Source organism: Strongylocentrotus purpuratus, unplaced genomic scaffold, assembly GCF_000002235.5.
Source record: "Strongylocentrotus purpuratus isolate Spur 01 unplaced genomic scaffold, Spur_5.0 spur5_scaffold_9, whole genome shotgun sequence".
Taxonomy (NCBI): Eukaryota; Metazoa; Echinodermata; class Echinoidea; order Camarodonta; family Strongylocentrotidae; genus Strongylocentrotus; species Strongylocentrotus purpuratus.
In genome coordinates this window covers 15,279,445-15,307,105 of record NW_022145615.1, presented here as the reverse complement: position 1 = coordinate 15,307,105, position 27,661 = coordinate 15,279,445, and the positions used below count along the sequence as shown (strand labels likewise).

The 27,661-nt window shown below is 35.8% G+C and overlaps 1 long non-coding RNA gene across 1 annotated transcript; it reads right to left on the bottom strand.

The window, feature by feature from the left end:
- Positions 1-1,371: 1,371 nt before the first annotated feature.
- LOC115918410 lies at positions 1,372-27,147 on the bottom strand. The gene is made up of 3 exons (XR_004062537.1): positions 26,605-27,147; positions 5,444-5,489; positions 1,372-4,559 (listed from the first exon to the last, which is right to left on the bottom strand). It is a non-coding gene; the product is annotated as an uncharacterized LOC115918410 (long non-coding RNA).
- Positions 27,148-27,661: the final 514 nt, after the last annotated feature.

Sequence of the window (27,661 nt, the reverse complement as noted above, 5' to 3'; positions counted from 1 at the left end):
AAAGATGAACACAGAATGATGATAATCTTCACTTTCTATTTCCACAAAGCATTTCTATAAAATGCAGCTCAATAATAATGCTCTCTTGAAGTTAAATCCTAACAAGCATCTTTTGCAGCAGAAGAGTCAACTTTAGAGTATAACTCCATGTAAGTTATGCAAGGAACACACAGTTAAGCACCATCACATGTGCAAATTTCACAAATCAAAGACCTAGGGAACTATACCGGTTTAGCAGATTTTAACATGCTTCAAAGTGGTAAACATGCAAGATATACAGGTAGACATTTTAAATCTCATCTTTTACAAGTACCCTTAGTTCAAATTCTAGTCTGCTTAGCAAACATGAACAAAAGTTGCTGCACACGGGGGAAAGTAAAAGGATATCTGGTCTTTTTTTTCAGAAAAAGGGAAGATGACTGATGTATTCTTGGTATTGTAAGGGTTAAATGTTAGTCAGTACATGATCATAGGCAGCTTAAGTGCCTAGATATTTCTGCAGGCATAGACTTTGTGATTCCCTATACCATCACTCTTGTTTTATCCCTTGTGGAAAGAAAGACATTCACATCCATGTCCATGGAGGAAACAAACACCACCTGTCCATGATAAATATTCCATAAATGTTGAGATGGAAAAACTAGGCCACTATTTTTCAGCTCATGCTCAGGTCTAATGTATAATTTGTAGATGCCTTTAACCATCATTTTCCCCTATCTGTCATGCCGCAAAGCGAGAGAGAGAGAGAGAGAGAGAGAGAGAGAGAGAGGGGAGAGAGAAAGATGGAGAGAGAGAGAGAGAGGAGAGAGAGAGAGAGAGAGAGAGAGAGAGAGAGAGGAGAGGGAGAGAGAGAGAGGGAGGAGAGAGAGAGAGAGAGAGAGGAGGAGAGAGAGAGAGAGAGAGAGAGAGAGAGAAAGAGAGAAGGGTTTTTATTTTGTCATCTATCTACATGTATTTTCCCCACAAGCTATGGAATTATGTGTATGTTTCTACTCTAATGTCCTGTAACTTTATTCAACAGAAAATGAAAATTTGACTCGCCTTTCCTAGAAGGACTTGAAAAATTTGTCAAAACAACCAAAATAATGTTTCAAAAGGTATGTTTTCATGTAGGCGGTGAGGAATTCTTACAAACTTATTTAAAACATGCATTCACATTAAATTTACCAGTAGACAACTCGTTAATTTTAGAACAGATAAAAGAGATACGCTACCTTAAAAAGACCCTAACATACATTTTACAACATAAATGGTGAAATACAATACACACTCCTGTTTTGCATACACTGATATCAGATTTTCTTTTGTACCCAATGTTATACATCTATTAAACAGTTCTACAGCGAGGCAATAGTGTTTGTAGTGTTGGGGGGGGGGGGGGGGCTGTGATCCGAATCAAACATAAATTTTGTTTAGTAGCTCTGGATTTCAACATTTCTTTCCTCAAGACAATTCATGAATTGGTAAGTGGAGAAATTCTGCAAGGGGACAGGTTCGTGATAGTCAGCTCTGTTTCATTCAAAACCTGGATTTTGGTCTGCATCTTTTAGCTTCTTTTTTTGCGCCGATTGCCTTGAGGCATACAGGTATGTCATACTGGGACGTCTTTAAGGTAATGGCTCTTTTCTCTCGTCTTCTCATTTTTCTGTCGTCATCAGGTAAAAAGCTGGCACAGGCATGTTACCATCGATTTGAATCAATAAAGAGGAAGACATCTGCAGACATGCATGTAGGGGTGCCTTCTTACCATCTTGATAATGGCAAAGGATCGACCTCCTCTTTAAACAAAATTAAAATGATTAGAGCACAGATTTTGACCCATTGGCTATGATTTGATGTTGATATCACAAATATTTTCCACAGACTACAAGTTCTGCCTTTTCCGACTTAATAATCAACAGGTTAGCATAATGTGGTGCATCTATAAAAAGTATTTTTGTAAATAATTAATTAGCCCTTATAGCTCATGCCACTACAAACATCAGGAATATGTAATTTCAATGTACAGTCTCACTGATAGGGGATGTAACAACATATGGAGAGGTGCCACTTTTAGAATAACCTCTCTTAAAAGTAACTTTGCAGAAAGTCAAAGCATAGTCAAAACAAAAAGTTCTGGAAAAGTGGAAAGCAATTGCTTATGCTACAAATAAATAGAAAAAAAGTATAAGTCTATATAGTGAGATCTTTTTCTTTTTAATTATAAATGTCAGGGACATTGCATACATCACCTGAATAAGAAAAAATAAAATAAAAACTGGTCAACAGTACTGTATCTATTGCACAAGAAATTACTGGTTGAGCCTGTATTTTATACAGGTAGGTTTCCTTTTTGAACATTGGAATGCCTAACAACCCTATATATCTGGGGTTTTCTGAATTTATATTTATGTATGACACATGTTTCACCCATATTTCTTGGTGGTCTATATCCTACATTGACCGAACTCTTCACTTCAACTCTCTATTAATTACTAACACTAATCCTAACCTAAAACCCAACTGCAACGCTACATCTTTTGAACAAAATGAAGCCTGAAATAATTGTCACCAGAGCATATTACGGAGTAGTTTTCTGATCTTCATGATCTTCCATTGAGAACTAACACCAACATCAGGCAAATCTTTGATTTGAAAGTATGACTATGACTAGTCATACTATGACTATGACTATGACTAGTATCCAGTTTGACCGCTTGGGTCAACTGCCAGTAGTTGTTTGTGGCTTAGCTTGTTTGTAACTCATTAAATCCAAAGTGTCAAAAGTCCAGAAGGCACTACCATGGATATCTTTAGAGGTCATTCACAGAACATGATGACTGATGAGACAGGACTGTTATCTCCCATGGAAAAGATGATCAATATTGGTGTGAAACCAAGCTTCCTTTCACAGTAGCCTCTATTATAATAGCCTTCCAAAGAAGAAATCTTGTTTTCCAGTATCTTTTAGTAATTAGAGCAAGTTTTAGAGTTGTCCGACAATCATCTTGCTCATGGCTGTTGTTTATGGAACATGTTCATGTGACATATCATCAACATCCTGTTCTCCGATTCCTTACACGAAAACCAGATAATTGTTGTATTTCTGCTGGAGGGGTCATCAAACCATCCAGTCATAGCTCCCCGGATGTGACGGACGGGAGGTAAAAATCAAATTATGCTTACACCACTCTCCACCATTAAAAGGTTTGGCTGAAATCTGATCGGCCAAGTGCTTAAGTGTTCCATGTTGGGTGTTCAGAAGCAATCTAAGCATAGTGGAAGCAAGACAAAATGTTTATAATTCAAGGATTGGTTTTCCAGGTAAAAAGTTTTTTGGGTGCAGTCTACTGACAGAGTGAGAATTACTGCTGTACATTGTACTTAATATGATGGTTAGCGGGAAGTCTATGCTACATTTAAAAATGAAGTTCAGTGTAATGTCAAACATAGATCTTGTAGGCAGTACATCAAAGGGAATTTGACATCCTGTTTTCCATGTGTCATCTTAAAGAGAGTTACTTGGTATGTGCATTTGATGTGTGAATTGATACTCAATTAAAGATGATCTCTATTTTTCTGGAATCATGGACCCAACATTTTCTCACAGCATTACATTCACATACAAGTGCTTTGTTTGTCCTAGCATAAATGGAATTCTCTTCCTTATTTTGATATATATCTTTAGTTCATGAATTAGTTGTTATGTGTAATTTTGTTGTATTAATATTGTAAAGCGCATTGCTATTTTCTTCGAAGATGAAATGCGCTATATAAGTCTAGGTTATTATTATTATTAATATTATTATTATGTTAACATAAATATAAATATTTAGAGTCATGGATCAAGTAATACAAACATTAAGAAAGAGATGAAATATCAACAATAAAAATAGAGAAATCATGGTAAAACAGAACATGAAAACATAAAGAAAACAAGATGTCTCCTACTTTTTACTAGTTGATAGGGATAATAACAAAAAAATTGAAAGAGAAAGAAACATGTATTTGGCATAAATATGATATATCATCGGTACAGCAATAAACAACTGCAGTACACACAATTGGCATAACACAGATTTAAAAAAAAAATGATTGCTGCATTTCAAAATACACATGTGCACCATCATAAAATAGACTTTCAACACTCCTCAATGTGAAAACAGTATTGATATACACATTCATAATCCTTATGATATATACCAATAATATCTCTTTCACAACCATAATTCAATTCTTCTAGGATCAACAGTCATCCATTTTTTTGTTGCCAAGTCCGTTTTCTTCATCGCTTGGGTTCCACTTGATCCGGTGAAGTATAGTGATCTTTTTTGCAGTTGAAGAAATATACATATTCACATCTATTTCCGTTTTCATAAATAAGAAGGGGGCATGTCATGGGATAGGGTCCAATATGGACTTCATGCATGTCATTGTATTGTGCAGTTAGCTTGGGGTTGGCAGCATGCGCATCGGTCAACCATCGGCCGTGGTGGGATCAAGTCAAGCTCCTCATCGTCAGGGACCTCATCTAACCGGAAGCCGTCTTTGAGCAGTTGCTGTCGTAGGTCTTGTGTCGTCTGCAAGATGGGCAAAATAAATTGATTGGGAAACAGCTTATGAGGGGGCTTGTCAGAATTTTGTTTAAAGGAAACCTCATCCCACAGAATAAGGGTAGGTATACTGAAAGATAAGATGTATTCCCTCCTTCCGATGTACAAGAGAGATATATAAATGAAGATATTCTTGGCATGATGTAATGCCTTTGAGCATGACATGGGCACAGCCATTTTCTTGATAATGTGACTACCAGGCAAACTTGCACATGTATCGTGTACCAAGCTTTGGTTGAATGTGCTCCGACAATTGTAGCTATCAAGAAAATGGCAATGCCCATGTCTTCCTGAGAAACTGTACATCATGCTAAGAATATCTTACTTCATACCTCTAGCATACACTTTGGTGGGGGATCTTGTAGATTTATGGGGAAGAATACAACTAATCTATACAATTATATCAAGACATATCAGCTAGTCCCAGAAGTTAGTTGAATGATGTTCAAAGTCCACACACATATATAATGCATGAAGTGGGTATTAAGATGGATGATTGAGATATGACCTTATAGTGTGTCTTTGTACACTCAGTTTACAATAAGAATTCTACCTTTAATACATTTCAAGGCATTCAAACCAGGTGCTTAAAGAAATGTACTATAAAGGAGTTGCTTATTCATACCTACTGACAATAATATTTGTGTTTGGGCATGCTCATTTTAACTAAACCTAAATACTATCCTCAAATCTCATGCACTTTTACTGACATGAAGAACAAAATGCAAATTATTATGAATTAGTTTTAACATTAACATGACTTTCTTTTAAGCTTTATATACAACATCCGGTAACCAAGAAGTAAGATTGGGATGATTGTCATATTGATAGGATAATATACATTGACATACCTGTGAAGGAGTTGATGATAATGCCACAATGTCAAACTCATCCTCACTGTAAAGATAAACATAAACGAGAAAAACAGGAAAATATTTAATAATTGAATAATCTGAATTTCATTGAACTTCCTGACAAATCACAATTCCAGCCACAATTAAACGTTATGAAATTGGGCATCTCTCATCAAGGAAACCCAAGTAACAACACAAGGTTGCAAATGATATTCCCTGTAATATAACACGGCAAATATGAATAAACAGCATTCTTTCAGTTTATCTAAAAATAGTAGAAGCAACACAATTTCACAATTTTGGAAAGTAAAAACATTACAATAGCATGTTATGTAATCTGTACAGGATTTCTATGGGATATACAATAGGGTTATTGAATCTGCCCTTGAGCTGATTTCTTTAAAATGTTTGCACTCACAAATTTCAGGTTTCATTTATATTTCTCTCTCTCTCTGTCTCACCCAATGCCTATATCTTTGTTAACACCTCCATGCTTCCCTTAACAGTTACGGGGAAAACGCGAGGGACCACAGCCAAATTGCAAAAACTACTTGATGATCTGCATTTCTAAAACATTGAATACATTTACAAATCCTTTAAATCTATTAGATATATAAATGAAACATGGAATTTGTAATATGTTTACTTTCAATGTTTCATTGCATCATACTACTTTTGTACTTTCAATAAATAATAATATAGATATTTATATAGCGCCGGTATCCGCCAGGCTCTGACGTTCACGGCGCTGTACATATTACAATCACGAACATCACTAAAATAAGACTAAGAACTGCTGCATTTATTATATTATTTGCACTCATTTCCTCTATGTTTGAATGATGGGGGTGGTAAAACTCATCCCTCATCTCTCCTATTTATGCCATCTAATTCTTTACATTTCAACATTTATCGCTATGGATTACCTCAGAATTTGCCAGAGCCCAGTTCCCCGGAGCCATATTAGGAGAGAGCTCCAAACATAAATGAAATGTAATATCACAACCCTCTTGTAATAGCTATTTATCATCCCCTTTGCAATCAAACTGACACATGAAGGATAAATCAAAAGAAGAATTTTTCTGATATAAAAAAAAATATATCATACATGTTTTTCTTACGTTTTACGGGCAGATGATATAGCTCAACTAGTTTCGCAACCACAAAAATATTGAACAGTGTACCTTTCACGCAAAATGTGTGAATGAACATACAATATAGAGGGGTAGCGATTTGTGAATAAGATATAGAGATATTGGTGAAAAAAGTGAGTGGAAAGAGAGAAAGGGATTGACTACTTAAAACGATAGCTCAAATAGACCATGGGGAAAGAATAGAAAGAGTGAGAGAAAGAAAAAGCAAATGTGGTAATAAACAGAAATAGAAAGAGAGTGCGAGAGAGAGAGGGAGAGAGAGAGAAAAGGAGAGAGAAATAGAAATAGAGTGAGAGGGACAGAGAGATAGAAATAGTAATAGAGTGAGAGGAAGAGAGAGAAAGAGAGGCAGATAGGAGAAAGAAAAAGGGAGAATTAGAACGGGTAGAGACCAAAGAACAAATGAACCAGATTTGCATGTGAGATGATGAAGGAAATGGCAGAAAATGGGTAAAAATTGAAGTGTTAGAGACTGAGAAACGAGATTGATTTCCTGGAGTAATATGAAGTGCATTTAGGGCCTTTTTGGAGTGTGTGTACAAATAGCTGCAAGATGTCCCGGTCAAATGGAGTGCTAGATTCCCATGAAGGGGGAGGTTGGCTACTATTTCACATCAAATTGAATTAGGCCAAAAGGCAGTCTCTTGTAAATCAGTACTTTCGTTCATGTTTGCAATGACATTGTTTTAAACATAGACAGTGAATTACATACTTCATAGTCACATAGTCTACACATCTAAGTTCATTGGAATTTACATTCATAAAAAGATTGAAAGGCATAAAAGATATTATACCATTTAATGCAAGTGGGTTTTTTTTCTCTCTTTTTTTTCCATACATTTTTCAGCGAATGGACACATAGAAGAAGTAGACAGAAACACTGAATGGATGAAAACCAAGCAATCGATGATCATGATCATGTCAACGCCAGTGATGATCTGGCATATAACATTCCTCAAAGATAACTTAACCCCAAAGATTTTATCTCACTAAAACATGCTCATTTGTGATGCAATAGCCAATGATAAATGTTGTTAGATTTCAGTCTCATCATGTTCAGCTAACAGGATCACTCTCTGCCATGCAGTCCCTTGAGAGCTTGTATGCAATATTCCTAAAGTTTTCACTACCCATGATAAAAAATGCAACAAGCTTTTGCTGGAACTTCAAAAATGACTTACCGGTAGGTAGTTTCAGAACCCCATTACAAGTATTATTGCAAGTATGATACTGGTCAGCAAAAATCATGAATAAAACTTAATAATCCTGCCAGGATGTTGCCTGACAAATACAGTCATTACTAAGTATTTTTGTTTACTTTGACCTCACGACTATCAACATATTTGTCAAAAAATGTTTTACTTACTGTGTGTCAATGAGATAAAATAGCCTCTACGCTATTTCAAGTTTTACTTTAACTTTCCTTTAAGATAAGATAGAGCTAGTATTAGCGATAAACCTGCAATGATTATGCAATATGCATATATCGTCCTTGTTTTCACGAAGTGACAGTAATGAAAAAAAATTGCATTCACTTTCGTTACGATTTTCCTCACAAAAGTTAAGGGATTGAGATAAAAATGGAAGATAAAATTTGAGATAAAAAGCAGTGTCAAAATACCAATAGTATTTTTAAGATGAAATATAAAATATTTTAGAGATAAAATCATGTTAAAAATACCACCCTAAATACTAGTTTTAACCCAGCCTTTTCACACACGAGTACAATTCTTTAAAGCTGATTAGTTTAAAAAGAGCTATCAGCTTTACATACGACATCATTCACACACAGAAATTTCGATGCGACCGTTTCGTGGTTAACTACTCTTAAAATGTGCAGGTCATATCAAAGTGATAATCAAACAAAGCGCTCGCTCCATCCAGTTTAAACACGTATAACCGTGCACACACAAAATGTCAAGCTCTCTAGATACGGACTTCGTATCTGCAGCCTGCTTTGAACGGTGTATAAATTGCGACTTCGTATCTGTCCGAACATCGTACAAACGACGTTCACACAGGGAAAAATCTCTTTAAAACTGTTTAAAACTGTTGAGTTAAACAACTTAACTTAATTTTGAAAATAATCAGCTCTAGATACGATGAATTTTAGCTGTGTGTGAAAAGGCTGTAGGATGTGTGGAGATGACCAAGTGGCATGTGTTACATGGTATGACTTTCACGGCCAGAGTAATTAAGTCAGCCTCAGTGGTTTCTACATCTCTGAAGTCTAATAACAGAGCTTTTTCAAATTTGAATCTTAAACAAATAGCCTATAATACAATGGCATACAAAACTACATACTAAGTACTTAAGGACAATTAGAATGACTAGAGTATAGACTGTGAGTTCCTGATGCTTTTTCTGTATCGAAAAGACTAAGATCTTTGATCTAACTTAAATGTGAAAGTGTGTTTTATTTTCTGTACCTACATAGAAATAATAAGGGGAAATGATTGAGGTTAATGCACGGTCCTGCTTTACACATTAACAATTTTAATCTTATATCATTTTAATTTACTTTCTTTGTTAGCTACTTTCTTTATTAAAATCACCTGTAGACTGTCTAATTGAAAATTATTTTAACAAAAATTCATGAAGTCGAAACACAACAGCATTGAATAAAATAAATCTATGATTGAGGTTCTAATGACATCAAATCAGATGCTTTTAGAGCACTCATTTGATGAAGCATCAATGAAGAAGCCAAATCATATTCTTCATTAATATACTCTAAGTTCAAATTAAGGATAAGATGCAGGTAATGATTTCCTATCTTCAAATACATGTCTCTCAAATGCCTTCTATATTCTTAAAAACAATAAGGAAAATATTACATCTCAATGGTGTAATAGTTCTCATATAAGCATTTACACATACAAGCATGTTCTTTTGAAAATTAAAATTATACATTTACAATGGTATCATTCTCTAAGCCTACAAGGCCCAATGTGATCAACTGAGATAACAAGTTTTATCAGGACCTAAAAAACGCCACTCGAGATAGACAGTAGAGAAGACATAGATGAATACGTATAGTAGCAGTGCGGTCGAAATGAAACCGCCATGTAAGCAGAGTATGTTTACCCTCTCTACTCGAGCATAACCTTTTAAAACATGCCGCCAGAAATTTGGGCTGCCATGCGAGATTTAGCGATTGAATCAAGAGTGTAACAGACATGCCCTGTGTATACAGGTGATATGAGAGGGCATGAATAGAAGGAGGGAACATTTTTCTAATCATAGGTTTTGCATGTGTCAGGCATCTGTAGACGTCATGTTTACTCTTTTTGCAGAATCCTTGCAGGGCCTCAAATTTACACTAAAAGTATGTTTCAACATTTATAGGACTGCCATGCAAACATGTATTATCCAGGACACTCACAATTACAACAGGCCTACATGTAGTACATTGTTTGCTTCATGCACCTTCATTTAAATTTTAAAAAAATTATTGGGGAGAAGGGGGGGGGGATATGTCCAGGGCAAAGCATTGATGGTCCATTTGCATCAAGTTTATGTATAATTTGGGGAGTCCTTAGTGAAATTATGTGAACCATGTCTATTGGACCCTTCTTGAGGCAGCTAATTCAATTTTTAAATGGTTCATTATCATTCTGAAGGTTAAGTGTGAGTAAGCAAATCACCCAAATATCATCCAGTAAAAGGAGTGTTGCTATATCAGGTAAGCATCTCCAAAGCAATTAAATACCTTACAAACCCTTGACGTCCATAAACAAACATTTAAACCTATACAAGAGTGTTAATACTATGTCAAGTAGACCCCTTTACTGCCCTGAATACCAAGACTTAATGTGTAATATACATAACATCCACAGTCCATCAAATAGTGTTGATATGTTAAGGCCCGATCTCACCGCCAGAACTTTGCTGGAGCGTTCCTGGAGCGGTGAAAAAAAAAAATCATCACCGCTCGTAACCGTTCACCACCGTTTAACAGAAGTTGGCCCCCGTTAAGGCAACGCCGTATACGCTCGGCCACCGCTGATGGTCCCTCCTACCGCTCCAAAAGTTTTGAGCTGCACAAAATATTGCGAGCGGTGAGGAGCGGGCAATTTTCCGCTCCGGCAAAGTTCACCACCGCTCCAACAACGCCCAGTCAAAGTTTGGCACCGCTAGACGCAAGTTCGTGGACGCTTTGGTCCGCTAGGCCAACGCAGAAATCTTGAACGCTGGACCACCGCTGCTTCGCCAGCTTTGCCCGGGCGGTGATTAAACGTTGCACAAACTTTGGTGGAGCGGTTGTAAGCGTTTTACGAGTGGACACGGGATTGCTGGAATGGTGTCGGGCGTTGAAGCAGCGATCCATTGCGGTGATGAACTTTGGTTTGCGTTGGTATGGAGGTGTCGGAGCGGGACCAACGCTTGCTACCACTCGCTACCGTTAAACCAACGCTAAAGCAACGCCGGCTTCAGCGGTGCACCGCTAAGGCAACGCCCGTGTTTTCGATTTGTTTCCCATTTTGTGCGCGGTGACGAGCATTGTCAAAATTCGGCCCCCTCTCCCAACCGTTCAAGGAACGCTCCAGCAAAGTTCTGGCGGTGAGACCGGGCCTTTAAGAATGAATCTGCAAAAACTTTTGATTCACAATAAATGGCAGTATATGAAGCAAGCATTGCAACAAGTCATGAAAGCACAAGTTCTTAAATCTGAGCACTTCCGTTGAATCGTCACATGGTTTGAAAACGCACTATTGGCTAAATACTCCTACTGTAGGAAAGAGAATGATTAACTACAGAGAGCAATTTATCATCATAAGGTGTAACATTTATAACTTCTACTTGACAGTTATACTATAGTGTCCTCTAGTGTGGTATTGGTTCATTTACAGTTCAACCTCCATTATCTATTCATTCTATGTACTGCACAATATAAATGCCATGATTGGTTCTATTTAGTGTTCCATCATTCTCTGATTGTAGCGGATCTTGTTTCAGCTTCCAAAGGGTAATCAAAAGCAAAAATAAGATATAAATTTCTGTTTGCTAAGAGAAAACATTTTATGGAATGCAAAACAAACTATCAACCCCCCCCCTTAAAAAGAAAGACCACAAGGCCTATATAATGGTAAGCTGAAATTCAATTTTTGATTTCTAATTGGTATTTCTCAAGGCAGTAATGTGTCACTATCTGGTGGCATTGGTTAAACTAGCACAGTTAGTGAAATAATCGTGGTATTGTCCTCTACCATAAACTGTGGTTAAAGTAAAGTTTGTTGTAGTGCAAGTCAAACAATAATGAAGTATTCAGTTTATATAAATCAGGCCTTTTAGTTATTAAACCTGTTTAACATTCAATTCACAAGACACCTGCAGCACACTGAAGAAAAAACTCTGGGGTTATACTGCAGCAGATAGTTTGTTGTGAACCCCTTCAATATATTTCCAAAAGTTTGCAATAAAATGTTTTTTTTAATATCATTAGCCTATAATCTAGGCGGAGTGCCGAGCTTTTTTCTTTGCTGCTAGACTAACCTTAAGCAGAACGTCTGATACGGCGAGACTACGAACCGTGAGCCGCGAAGCGGCTCACCGCCTATAATCACTGGTCTAGCTAATCAATATTCATATATATTCAAAATGGCGGATCTATGAATCATTCAACAGCCCTACCAAATAAATCACAGCACAAGGGGATTGCTTGGTATATTGCACTCTTTCCAAAACCAGTAGGTAATGCAACAAAAATATCCCTGCCGGCTTCAATAACGCTACGAATAGCGGATTCCTGCAGTTCTCTGAATTTTCCATTAGGAATGCCTAGTTTGTTGCATATGATAAACTTTCTCGCAGAAGATCGTCGTCGCATGAACTACCCGCCATCTTGGATGAAGAAAATGACGTATTGTCACGTGATTTATAATATGCATATGCATAGACTCTTCTCCATACGTGTTTCTGATTGGTTGAGTTCATTTCGTATTCATGAGGTTTTTTCGTACGAAAAACTGCCACGGATTCATTGTCGATAATAAAAAAACAACAACTAAAGCTAGACCAGTGATTATAGGCGGTGAGCCGCTTCGCGACTCACGGTTCGTAGTCTCGCCGTATCAGACGTTCTGCTTAGGGTTAGTCTAGCAGCAAAGAAAAAAGCTCGGCACTCCGCCTAGATTATAGGCTATAATATCATTGAAAAAGGAGGTTAAAGATGGATTATCCCAGGTCCTTTGGTAATTTGACACATTCAAGTATTCACCCAATTACAATTACCATTAATCACCAAAGTTAAAATTCCCACTTAACAGTTCAAATTCTCAATGCACAGGACAGTATTCAAGCGCAAACAGGCTTCTAACCTGATCTAAAACTTGCTCTATTTTTTGTTTGTGTCAAATATATAGTGTTTCCATAATTTTCAGATATGGAACAAATATTGGGTTAAGACTAGTAGTCATGGAACTCATGACTATAAAAAAATCATTACACAATGACCGAGTTAGACAAATCAAACAGACAAAAATACCTGCATCTCAAATGCAGATGGAATTGTTGGAGTGTACAATATCTAGAACAGCTCCATAGAATGAGACCGGTAAATCCCATCATAATTAATCTTCTTATCTCCATATATGAGATAACTAGACTGGAAAATGTGCGGGATGAAATTCACACTACGTTCCGATGTTAATCCTGATGTGTTCTGATGAGTTATATACCTATAAGGATAGAAATAACTCCGGAAATTGGCACGTACATTGCTATGAAGTAGGGCAATTGACAAATTTTGTTCTGGCAAAACTTGTTTCAATACATCTTCAAATAATTGACTCACATCTCGCCAAAGCAGATTCGATTACCAAGCCATAAAGTAAATGACATGGTCTATATATTCTCATTTTCTCTTTGCCTGCTGATTGTAATCCCTGGCATGTTGATGATCGGTTTTCAGGTCAATTTCCAAAAGGTGGGATATCTTGATTAGTTAGGATATGTTCACTGTCTGACTTAATCACATTCAAAATTTGTTTACTCCTATGAAAGTGCCTGTATGCAACATTACTCTATAGGGAAATATCCAGTGATTTCAGCAAAGATGCCTCAACAATTAATGCTATTTGATGCATGGAAAGGAGAGGGCTTACTTGATAAGAACTCACAAATATAATTTGGGTTTTATTCATGTTCATCTAATGGGTAGAAAAACCAAGTTACAAGCAGTGAGATATAAAGAAGATCAAAGTTAAAAAAAAGACAAGAAGAAAGATGAAGACATGGGCGAAAATGGAAATACACATGGGAAGAAATAGAGAAGAAGAAACAACAGAAAGTAAAGGATAAGACATAAAGCAAGAGAAATAGGATTAGAGAGAGGAAAGAGAGAGGGAAAGGAAAGAAAGGGAGAGAAAGAGGTAAAGCAGTATAAATATAACGCCTTACAGTGCTTTGCTGCATACTATAAATAAGCTTCTATACATATTTGAATAAAGTTTGATACCTGCAGATAATATCACAACTGCGTCACAATATAGCTGTTTCAGATGCTCTTTTTAGTTAACCCATCCAAACACAAAAACAAAGATTAATTTAATATCTCACTGCGCACCTGTCAGTCATCTAGCCCTCAAAATCTATACATCACATGATGAATGTATAACTTGCATCATCTGCATAACGAGATTTAAGGATGTGCCCTCAAATTAGGAAGAGCTGTGAAAAATACCTTATAACATATCTACGTTAATGCTGTGTCCACCTGAGATAGTGTGTTGACCCTACCGAATGAGCCCTAGCTACTCTCTCCTTGTCTGTGCGTGCATAGAGAGGCTTCCAGGGGGTGCAACGCTCCAATACCATCGCTGAAGTCAGCAAATGCCGAACAGGCTGAAATTAGGATTCTTAATGTATAATTCTTAGGAGGGACAGAAACAAATGACCGGTTTTTTAAAAATGAAACAGGTTTATAAAAGGATGATCCGTAACACCACAGGATACATCTAGAGGATTGAGATAATAATGGGCTGCTTAAGACTATAGCAATATCATCAACAGGGATATTTTTTTTGACTGACTAGTTATGTATGTTTTTATATAGGTCAAAAGTAAATAGATTGCAAATAATATAGCAGTGCCACTGACAGGACAATTATGGAAATCTAAAAAATGAAGATATTCTTCAAAATGAAAATCAATACTCGATCATTATATCACTTTATATTTTCTTTGAGTAGAAAAAAAGAGCAATTCATTATGAACAAAGAAAAGATAAAGAAGAAAGAAAACAATTTTATTATCAATACTTCCAAATCCACATGACTGTTGATCAGGACTAAAAAATGATTTCCTCCACTCCTGTCTTCTGTGCATATATCAACATGTATCTATCCCAGAATTCACAGCTTCCACCCTTCCTCTCTTTCTCTCTCTCTCTCTCTCTCTCTCTCTCTCTCAATATCTCACATTACCAGTTCTTTTTCACCATCTCACAAATGTAAACTTCCCTCTCCCTATTTCTCTCTTCCTCCTTTTTCCTCGCTTTCTCTCTCTGGCTCTACCCTTTCAATTTCAATCTGTGAAAGTATGTGTAGCAATAAGTCAAATAGACCAAAGCATGCGGATAAGGTTTTGCTTTGGCTATCAAGTGTTCACCAAACTAATTATTCGTCTGACTTCACTTCAGAGTACTAATGTATCTAAGTCTGCAGTGAAGGCTCTCGCTTTCTTGGCACGCAGTGCAACTAACGAAACTAGAGCTTGCAATGTGAAGCTTCTGAAAAATACATTTACCCCAGATGTGTCTCTCTGGTGTCTGATAGAATATGGAGCATAGTCCAGTTTTTTTAAGGATAAACCTCAGGCCCACATACCATGCGTGCCACTGGAAATGCCTGGTAGAGAAAAGTCAATATTCATCACATTGGCTTGTATGTCAGGTGCTCAGTTTGCTAAGTAATTGCCAACTTTCTGCCAGTATCCAATGCCATTGGCAATTATGTAATATGCTAACATGACCTTTTCTTTCTCTACATCCCTTACATCCCTGGGATGTAGAACTATGTCTTTCTTTAAAAATGCTATTTCTCATGATCTTGCATCAGTTAGCAGCAGTGTATCAGCTATACTTATTATAAGTGGTATCTAACATGTTGATATGATTCTAAAAGTAGTTGAAAATGTTTTCTTAGAATGTACAAAAGGAAAATATAACTGAAAGTTGTAAAAAAAATAATAAAAATGAATGTCTATTGAAAAAATAAATATATTAGTATTCAATATAAATAACTTTCATTGGTCTTGTCACAAGAAGAATAGTATTTCATAGCAATTTGATACCAATGTAAACACCTGAAAAATGTAAATTTACATCAGAATTTTTGATTGAACAGAAACCCTTCATTTAAAAAAATTTACCTTTACACAGTTAGCTTTCAGGTAGAAACTGATCTCCATCAGGCTAATTTATGTGCTATATCAACTCCTTGACCAGAAATTCAGCCTCTATATTAGCACCAAAATAAACAGAGACTTTCTGATATTACTTGTACTGTCTAGAATAATTGTGATTCGAGGGCTGTGGTATAGCATTCCTTAATCAACCTCTTGAATAACCGGGCGACACAAGGGTGATTATGAAAAATGTGAAGACTACACAGACTAATTAAAGAGAACAGTGGAGTCGCAAAGTAATTAGGGGAAGCGATCATGATTATGATACAGCTATGGTTGGAGTTCCCTGTCAGCCTTGTTTAACATCAATGGGCTGAGGTCAATTTGAAGATTAAGGTGTATCCTCTAGGAAACCTAAATACCTTTCAAAATTCTCTGACTTTATCCTATAAATAGCAAACCATTCTCTGACTTTACTTGATAGATTATATACCATTCTTTGATTTTACTTGATAGATTATATACCATTCTTTGATTTTACTTGATAAATTATATACCATTGTTTGATTTTACTTGATAAATGGCAAACCATGCTCTGATATTTACTCAATAAATAGCACTTTAACTGTTGTCTGTACATGTGTTTCTCTGATTTGGAATGTCAAACAGATAGGGTAAAATGAATATATCCACATATCCAGAGTCACATCAAGATCATACTGCAGGATAAAAGTCAATAATGCAATTTTAATATAATAAGCAAACCCTGCAAAGGCTTAATTTGTAATTTTGACAGATTTACAACAGCCTGGACCGTTCAACTGTATATCATATACAGGTCAAGGTGAACGTAGTGTCTGAGGTGCAGGCAGTGTGGAATTTGAGATAATTATATGTACATCTCTGAGTGTTTATAGGGAGGCTAGAAATACAATTAATGAATGAGGGCGATTGCTTGCAATGTGACCCAGACCTTTTCTACATCATTTAAAAAAGAAAATCTCTTGATGTGACAATAGATTTCCTTGTGGTATCACAAACATGTTATCATTATGTAAAGTGATTTTTTTTGTTTTTGAATGAAACAAATGGGGGGGGGGGGGAGGGAGCATCTTAACCCTTAACCTTTAATTCAAGAATAAATCAAAATAATATACATTTATATATTTTTTAAGTTACTAACTTTGAACTCATAATTTGTGGATATATCCATCTAATAAAGCATGCATGCATGTTCTTATGCAATTGATACAATGTTTTAGTAAATAAAAGATGAATTATAAATGTTAATGTATGATCAAGTTACATTATTAGATGATCAAGTGGCGATCATGTTATTTTATAAGACAGGTTCAAGAATGAAGCCAATGGCAAGTCTGTATGCAACTCATATGTTTATGCTTTAATTTTTACGTCGCACCCGGCTATGCATATTTTGGGCAGCAGCTATTCAAGTTGTGTGCAGCACTCTTGATCCACACATTTTGATGGCAACTTCCATGATTGTGCAACTCAGGGCTTTTTGATCAGGTTTTGAGTAAATTTCTTGACTTTATACTCATATTATAGACCCGTCTTATAACACCAGTACAGTTTTTAGCTCATGCATTAGTGATATGCACTGCACTTGGTTAAGACACAATAAAACGGACAATGAACTCGATAAAACGGACAATGAACTCGACAATTCTTGTTCATTTTCCTATTGTGACTTAACCTGCGTGCAGGGGATATTCACTAATGCACTCACAAACATGTATTCTGTGTTGAACAACCATGCAGTAAAAACAAGAAAGTATAGAATGCAGTAACAATAGCTACAAGAGATTTTATATTCTAGTAAAATATCTTTTAGAGTTCTCACTCGGGAATGAAGTAATCTTGGCAAACATATTAGCTTCAGATATAATGATAATCCATTCTCAAAATAGAGCGATTTGTAGTCATATTCAGAATCACACATGGGGAACCATCCAAAGACTGGCCCAGGATCGGAAGGGGTGGAAGACTTTTGTTGCTGCATTTTGTGCCAGGAGGCATAATGGGCAGTAAGTAAGTCAGTCACATAAAGCATACATATATCATTAGAAGACTATAAAGGAGATTAGCGGTTGTAACACAATACTTGTTAGAACTATTAGTAAAAAGTAAGTGAAATAAGTATACCAGACTTTAAAGCTGATCAAATATATACTATATAATTTTCAAATAACCAATCAACGAAGAAAAATAGTAAGTTCACATCTACTGATGATGAGCGTTAAAAATTTTGTTGGTCTGAGCCAGAAGGCTGTTGAGTCCAGGTAATGTTACTTAACACACCTATCTTGCTCTCAGCAGAAGATTTCTGCTCTATACAGCAGGGTCATATATGTAATGCTTTATGCAAAGTATAATGAATCAGTATTGTGAACCATAATTGGGTATATCTTTATATGGTCAAACACTTAACCTCAATTCTTGTTCACCTTTCACATCTTTGATATAATGTATGACTTACATACTCATGCTCCACTTAACAGACCCGATGCCATAAGAACTCTTTAAGAACACTAAAATGTAAGTGCATAGGTTAACCATCCTCCCCCTCCCACCATCTCCCCAAGCACACACACATGGCAGGACAAGGGATGAAAGGACATGGGGAAAACAATTACTTTACTGTCCCCTCTTTTCTCCGCTCCATATACATAATGTTCCCTCTAAGCCAACTGATCTCAAAGTAACAATTCCACCACCTTAAAGGTAAATAAAGCCGAATAGGAGACCGTTTGGAGATGCCCCCAGGACTTGCAGTCTTTTATTGGCTGTTGCGTCTGGTGGCGTGATAGCCACAGGGTGGACGGCACCTCTAACAGGCATTGAGAGCAAGCACTACAATACTATAGAGAGAGAGAGAGAGAGAGAGAAAAAAAAAGAGAGAGGGAGATAAAGATGGACATGGTGAGAGTGGAAGAAATATGGAGAGTCAGGAAACGACGATAAGAAAAGAGAGAGAGAGGGGGGGGGGGGGGGGTAAAAGAGAATTAGATTTCAGGGTAGATTCTTCTTTTCCCCTTTAAAAAATAAACCAAACAAAATTAATTTGTTGCAGAGCAGGAAGGTCTCTGATTTTTCTTGCAGTTGCATTGATCTTACCATCCTATTCCAGATAAATCTCTCGACCGTGAGATCGCATGAATTATTAACGCCTAGGCAGCAATATAGGTGAAGACAGTCTATCTTAAACCCTAAACATACAGTCGATTTGATTTGCAAAGGAATATATGTCTCGCTTCTCTGCACTGCGGGCTCATATGAAATGATTTACAGCAGTTTAAAGCCTTTTTTCATTCCCATACTAAGATTACAGTAAATAAAAACTGCAATCACTATCATCAGACAAAAAATATAAAGTTGTCTGATCAATGAAGTTCCCCTTCAAAGTCCTCCTGAGTTCTGATGAAGATTTAGATTTAGCACGAAACATCCTGTATTTCCTTCTGCAATTTAGCAATACAGGTGAATATTATGATGAAGAAAGAAATTGCATTCATCAAGAGCGTTTGCATTCAATCAGTGCAATAGCACCGAGGTCAAAGTAGAATTGGCCCTTGGAATGACTAACACAGCCCTCAAATAGCCCTTCAACTTTCCTTCCTATGGCCAATATTATGCTAATAATTTTTGAAAAACCCTAAGTGTTGCATGCAGTGTTGCATACAATATAATGATCAAGTCTCTATAATCAATGAATTAAAAATAATACAGCATTCACTGCAAGTATAGGGATGTATTTAGTGCTGGCCAGTAAATAGAGGTATATTCTGCATAAGCATACTTTAAACCCATTTTAAAGAAAATCTGTATTTGAGTTCTGTTCTGAATATCAAGTTGTGTGAAGACAATTTCGGTTTTAATATAGTGTGAAAGTATTCATATGAAATATTTCATATATCATAGCTTAGACAAATTTATGATTCAAATTCAGATTGATAAGAAAATTCCTTCTAGAACCTAAAAAGCTTATATCATAACTGTTTACAAATCAATATATTTATACAAATCAATATAGATAGAAAGAAAAAAATGAATGCATGAATAAGGAAAGCAATATTTTAGGCTTTCTAAAGAGTAAAATTTGCCAGAAGATACACTATTTCATTTACCTATTTAAACAACTTACAAATTAAAATGTTAAAGTATCATTTCTCAACCTTAGATCCACTTCAAAATTTGATATCAATTTATAAACATTTTTCTATTTAACTCATGTACACCGAAGAGTTAAAAGTGTAACTTTTGAAAACAAGATATAAAGAATATATCCAAAAAATATTCAATTTTATGTACTTTAACCATTGACTCTTTCTCTCTAGCATGGGTTTGTTGTCCATAAGGACATTTATATTGGGTCTGGTTGCAAATATAAAGATATTATCCAACTGGGATGACAGGTGTAATCCTATCTATTCCATGGAATCACTTTTCATTTCTTTGATCAACTTCTGGATTTTTATTTTCCACAATGTCCTAGCATATTTTCAATTATCTGTATCCTATATTTCGTAGAAAGCTGCAATCAAATCCTGTAGATCCACAATGATCTTTACATGTCAGACTCCTGTCACTTGACCTACAATAGCCCTTCTTTAATAAGAGAGGAAGGAAGAGGCAAAAGACATCTCTTGAGATAGCATATTCCTCATCTAATTTATGATTGTTTTCAAAACAATGATAAGTATATACCATGAGGATATATAATATCTCTGGTCGATATCAGCAACTCCCGAAGGCATACCCCCTGACAGTGACCTACAAGAGAGCAATGGGTCCAATCTCAGGGAGCCTACAGAAGGCCATGACTAACGACCTTGAGGAGAGGAAATGGAAAATCAGTTGGTGCTTGAGGAAGAAAGACCTCTTTGAGAAACTGTGATGATGTTGCTTATTATGAACAGGTATGGATTGAGATTGATCATAATTGCTTGAGAATGTAACATAGTCTGATGTTGAGAGGAACTTTCTTTCAGACGTCAACAGGTGCTCACCAGTGTTATATGAAATGGAATCTACATGCTGATGTATGAGTAACAGGGTCATTTCAACCACTCATGCAGAATGACATTAAATGTGAAGATCATGGATTTTTCATGAAAACAATCTTGTGAGAATAAGATGTAAAGCTAAAGAAAGTCTTTGTTCTAGTGTTACGATATGCAATTCTGAATGAATTATGAGGAAAATCATTTCATGTTCTTTGCTCTCTTTTCCCGCTTTCCCTTATAGAACTAGATATCACTTTTCAGAAAGATGGGTTTGAATTAGATCAAATGAGCATGAGACCAGGACAAGTCAGGCATATATTACCCATATTATTCAATCATAATACATGTAATACGGTGGACTCACAATCCACAGTGCCATCTAGAGACACCAGTGTTTAGTATCATGGGAAAAAGTAAACAAAAATATTAGCTGTGGCATTGTTGTAAAACCCTAGGAGATTTTTGATGGGGAATGTTTGAATAGCTTATCCGGGTTAAAATTTTGTGCTGATTCCAAAAATATCTTATACACTTTTGGTCAGGGGTAATTTTCCAATCGTAATTAATTCACTGTAAAAATGTGTCCTGATGCTAGAAAAAAGTGGTTAAATTGACCCCATCAACAGCAATATGGTCATTTATGTCACTTTATTTGGCCAAAAATGATTGTTGGTATTGTTTAGAGCAAGCGAAATTTTCCGTCAGAATCAATCCATCAATGGTTGGGTTTTGACATCCAATTCGATATAAAAATTTGCGCCGATATCAGAACAATCAATCCCATTGAATACAGTTCAGACTACTTTGGTCATTTCTCTCAGTGGCTAGCATTTTGCTGTGCTGCACTGGTTACAAGATGTCGACCTGCAAGCTGAAAAATTGGCCTTCATGGCTTGCCGGTGGGGGCGCTGTTAATTGTGAATCCACCATATTCAACATGTCATGTTGTTACACTTGCATCAAATAAAGTAAAGAAATAAAACTTGAACATTTTCAAAACCTATAAGCAAAAAGGCAAAGTGAGGTAAGAGTTCCGATTGGAACATTTTCCCAGTCAATACCCAGTTCATCTCATCATTCTCTTGGTGTTGCAGAATAAGGTGTAACCCAGCCCTCCAAACTGGGGTAAATATTCATGGCAATCTTCATCTAGTATTTCCTCATCAAAAGACTCTGTTCTTTTTCCATCATTTGATTAAATTTTCCTCGCCTTCATAAGATTATCCCTCAGCTGCACCATGGGAATCAGGTTGCGTCTGATTTAAGTAGAATAAAAGATGAGTTGGTACCTTGATAGACTTACATAGAAAAATCCCTTTCTATTCTTTAATGACAAGAAATATCGACTTTATCCGACACATCATCCCCCCACACCCACCAGTCCACCTTGTAAAGTCTATTGTGCATCTTATACTTTGTTATGGCTATTTTTATATATCTATAAATCATATGGTGAGTAACAAACTGGATTTCATGCCCTCAAAATGTAGAGAGAAAAAGAGAGGGGAGAGGGGGTGGCGAAATGAGAAAAAGTTTTTAAAAATCTTCTCTCTGGTGCTTTACGTCTGCAGAAATTTATACTCTCATTCAAAACAAATTTTGGAAAGTGATATCTTTTGAACACATGCACAGTCAGAAATGTGTACGGTATAATCACTAACTGTTATCATATATATATATATATATATATATATATATATATATATATATATACCAGCAATTTGTTCCTAGAATAAAGAATAAATCTTTATGTAATTTCAAACATGAACGACTTTTAAATTATAATCCAATGATTATCACATTTCATTTGATGATTAACAAATATTATCCAATTGTTCAAAGATAAACAATTTCAATATGTTTGGATCCCAGGTTTCTTCAACATACAGTTATAGTTCAGGCAAATGCAGGCTAAATAACAAGCCACATGGGTCTCTTATTTTCAAGTGTTCTTTATTGATTACTTCATTATGCTTCCATGGGCTTCAAGCATGGCTAAACTTCAATGTCAAGTGTAATAATTGGCTAGGCTGCAATATCAATCATGTTTTCCTGGGATTACACAAGCCATAATGCCTGTACCGATAACAATTAATGTCTGTCACATCATTGCTGCTTTATCTTGAGGCTGTTCAAGTAGTAACAAATGTAATACATTATTACCCTACTCATTTCTCCACAAAGAAATTTGTAGATCTATTCAAGCATTATCTTCTTCACTATCAAACTCGGTGGAGGTGTCATAGTCAAGTGTGTTCAACGCTTTCTTAGAAATGAAATTATTTCTGAACATCCCACCATACATTTCATATATAAATTCTTTTCATGTTGATCAATGAAAATGAAAACATAACAATTCTTCGATAATCTTAAAAAGATACTCTTGGCGTGTACTAGCATTTATCTGTTCATGTCAACATAAATGGTTATTTTGTGGAACACGAACTAAGTAACAAACTATTTGACGCAGAAAAAAGGCCTTAGAATTGCATGTATAATAAATAAATTCTCATAAAAACAAGATGACTATGTATCACCTCTGCCAATCCAAAGCTCAAAATAAAATATAAATATAAATATTACCAGTACCTTTTTATGGTACTATAATTAAATCAAAATTCTATTCCATTACTCATATATCTTTCTTGAAATAAAAAAGATTATGAATTGAGTCCTTACCAAGTACATACACAAGGAAGATAATGCATTTTTAAACAAATTTATAATATAACTCTACAAGATTTATAACCTTTACTAAAGAGAGTACTAATCTAATATAAAGTCTATTTCTAGATGTTTCTCCTTCATGTCTGAATGAAGATGAGTATGGAGATTAATGATGCTTACTGATAATCTAATTCAATCTTGTCTCTATGCATCTAGAACACACCTGTCTCTCAAGACATGATGCTATGAACAGAACAATGTAATACTAGCAACGTTCACACGACATCAATGGAGCTTGAAACTTCATAACTTCAAAGTTTAAGGACTGCTCTGTGAACTAAGTTAAGACTAGGTTCAATATGAAGTATATGACTCATATACATATATGCTAATGCGAGTGGCTACTTTGCAAAATATGAACTAAATAACAAATTGATTAGTTTCCATGGTACTAAAATACTTAAGATAAAAAGTCCATTTCATTTGTCATAACTGTTATATATAGTTTATAGTTGTGCGTCCGTAAAGTAGCACTGTTAGGGGGTGTGTTTTTTTCCATCACAGCGCAGTAGAGTATATTCTTATAGTAGCTGCACTATATTAATTGTTCTTATTAACATAAGCATTTATGCTTTCTTAGCAGTCAGGTAAAATAACCATCACATCACATCCATATTTCACTATTTCTAAGATGTTAGTTTCATCAGGGCATGTGAGTTAAAGTCTCACCTCCCTGGTTTCATCTAACATTATTGATTATATACCTCACTTAAGTAATCCAGCAATCTGATTGGTCGAAATTGCATTTATAAACTTTAACTGTTCCCGAAAATTCCCGGTAACCATGGTTAAAAAACAGTTCAAAATCCCAATAACCATGGTTATTGGGAAAATAGGTAAGTCTCCATGGTTACCCCATAGGTTTACATGTTAAAAAATGGTCTGAGCGATCGAGGATACCGTACGTGTGCAAAGAATTGGTTGGTAATTTCAATACAGTTGAATCTCGATCGATCTTACCGACAAATTTATCTTGCATTGTTGACATGAAGACGAAAATAAACTTCCAAAAACAAAAAAACAACATCTGCCGATAGATCTTGATCTAAATTCGTGCCAACATGCATTGCAAAAGTAAAAGAAGGGCCTGTTTAATGGAGCAGCCGCGAAGCATCCGCCACGCGAAGCCGTTTTCAATTCATTTTAATGTATATATATATAAGAAAAAGCTGCTATGTATGGAAACAGAGCGCGATAGCCGAGCGGTTTAAGGCGCTGATTTTAGATACATCATCTTTTGTACGCAAGAGATCGAATCCAATCTTCGACAAAAGTTTTTTTTTTTAATTTTTAAAAATTTTTTTCCCTTTTTTTTTTGGCATATAAAAGTATTAATGACTGCTTTAATATTCGAGAAATAGTTGTTTTTATACGCTCTCGGGAAGGTTACAATTGTGCTATTGCCCTCGGCACGCCTCGGGTAATAGCACAATTCTAACCTTCCCTTGAGCGTATAAAAACAACTATTTCTCTCAAAGCAGTCATTAATACTATAATATTACCTAGTTACATTTCATAGCATTATTGACATTTGCAATTTCTAGAATGTACAATGTGGTTCATTCTATTAGTTCATGCATAATAATAAATCTTTTTTTGCAAAAAATATTTGCAATTACAGATTACATGATATTAGTGATTAACATGCCATTAGTAAGTTCTGTTAATATATATATTTTTTAAATCAATTTGCATAGCATTATTCAGACTGCCGTTAGTGGTCAATATGCATAATTTCTGTCTAAGTGAGTAACAACTCTCTTAGAAAAGCACTCTTCACATTCCAACAATTTTGTGATAGTGGTGTTAATGCCATCATTCATTTCTACCTAACTTATCAACAATCTCTTTGCTCAGCGCTATTCACATAATTAGTCAAGTCTATTTTGGAACAAATCTACATGTATATGATTAGCATCATTCCCACTATAGATTCTACCTGTAGATCATGTCATTCCGTCTACTTTGTATAGCATATTAATACTAATGACTTTTATTAGATGATTTCCTCACATACCATTACTGCTCATAATGTACATGTAAGTTAGTAATTCTAAGTTTTGTAAATATTTCACTGGCAAAGCATCATTCACGTTTACAAAATCTTTATTTCTACTCCGGCTTTCTACGGTACTCTTTGCCTTGAAATGAGGTTTGACATTTACACACATTTGATTAAAAGTAGTCAATCATTTATATTATCTGTATCATCAAATGTGATTACGAACTAGGGAGGCATCCTTCAAGTCTAGATCCATGCTAGAAACGTGGATTTCTTTATTATTAACTTCAATCTCGTTGTCTGCAGCAATACTAGGAGAAATTAGTAGACGTGGCCATTAAAATTTGTTATTATTCAGAGAATCCTCCCTTATTTTGCTCAAATTTGTAAATGGAAATTCAATGTCATTCAGTTCCTTGGCAATAAGACAGAGAGGGAGAGGAAGGGAGAGGAAGGGAGGGGAGGGAGTGGAGAGGGGGAGAAAAAGAAGAGAAAGAGAAAGAAAAAGTGAGAGAGAAAAAAAGACATTGAGAGAGTGAGAGAGTGAGAAAGTGAGAGAGGAAGAGAAAGAGTAATACAGACAGGGAGGCACAGAAACAAAATACTAATGAAAGGGAAAGAGCTTTATTTATTTGGCCAGGTATCATGCCAACCTATTGTCCATGTCTCAAAGAAATAGGTCATCTAGCTTCTGAGGCAAATGTTGTGATTCAATTGAATGCTTCTCAGGTTCAGCCGTTCAGGCAATAGAAAACGTGCTTGGACCAGATCAATGTGCCCAAAAGGCGGTCGTGCAAACGTGAATGATGCTTGACATGCAATGTGTTAGCTAAGAATCAATCTTATTAGAAAGTTAGAGTTCAGTGCATGTGTGCATATGGAAACGCAAGGATACTTTACCGATCTCTCGTTGACAGTCTACTATAACCATCCCTTCTCCTGTTGAAAAGGAGCAAATGTCAAGTTTTTAAATCTTTTTCTTTCCCCAATGACACGAGGAATACTGTAATGGAAGTGGCATATTACTGAAAGTGCTTTTGGAACTCTTTAGACATGTGAATTGTGAAAATGCTGCAATGTATTATATCATCTGCTTGGAGCAAGAAGAGCATTCATTCATACAATTTCTACAGCGGTAATGCCCTTCTCACTCCAAACAGACTATATCAGGAATTTGAAATGTTGCTTTAGAGCTCATATCCATAGTAACAATACAAATATACATCAATTATCTATATGTACATTCAAATAATGAATCACAATAATACATGCATTTTGATGTCACAATATCAAATGGATTGGTGAATAGTATGGGAGTTGCATATCATTTAACATAATAGTGAGAGCAATTAAGTCCCCGCATGACTGAAGGGGGGGGGGGGTGGTGAGCATTGTGCAGGTAAATTCATTCTTCACTCTCATCACCTACAGCACTACAACAGGAAAAAACTCTCTATTAGAGCCAGAAGGGTATTGACTGTTTATGGTAACTAGGAGTTAATGCCATTCTGGCTCAGAACAGAGAGACAAGATATACTGTGATGCAAGGAGAAGGGGAAAAACAAGAAAGTGACATAAGAGGGTGGGAAAGGGTGAATGGGGGAGAGAAACAGAGACAGCAAAAAGAGAAAGAGGGAAAGAGTAAGAGAGAGAGGGAGAGAGAGAGTGAGCGAGAGAGAAAGAGAGAGAATAATAAGTGTTGGAAGAGAATAGCATCGAGAAAGAGATGAAGTAAAGAAAATCCAAAAACAGTTCACTTTAATTTCTTATGAATACAAGCATTCGATTTAGATGTAAATTAGAAATCTAGACAAAAGAAATATCAGAGAAAGATGGAATATACAGAGCCAGACAAAACAAACACATTACGGTAAGTCACATTCAATCAAATTCCACGACCTATAAAAAACGGTCAAAGCAACAATTATAAAGGTCTTAAAAGCGCACCTAGACCTAG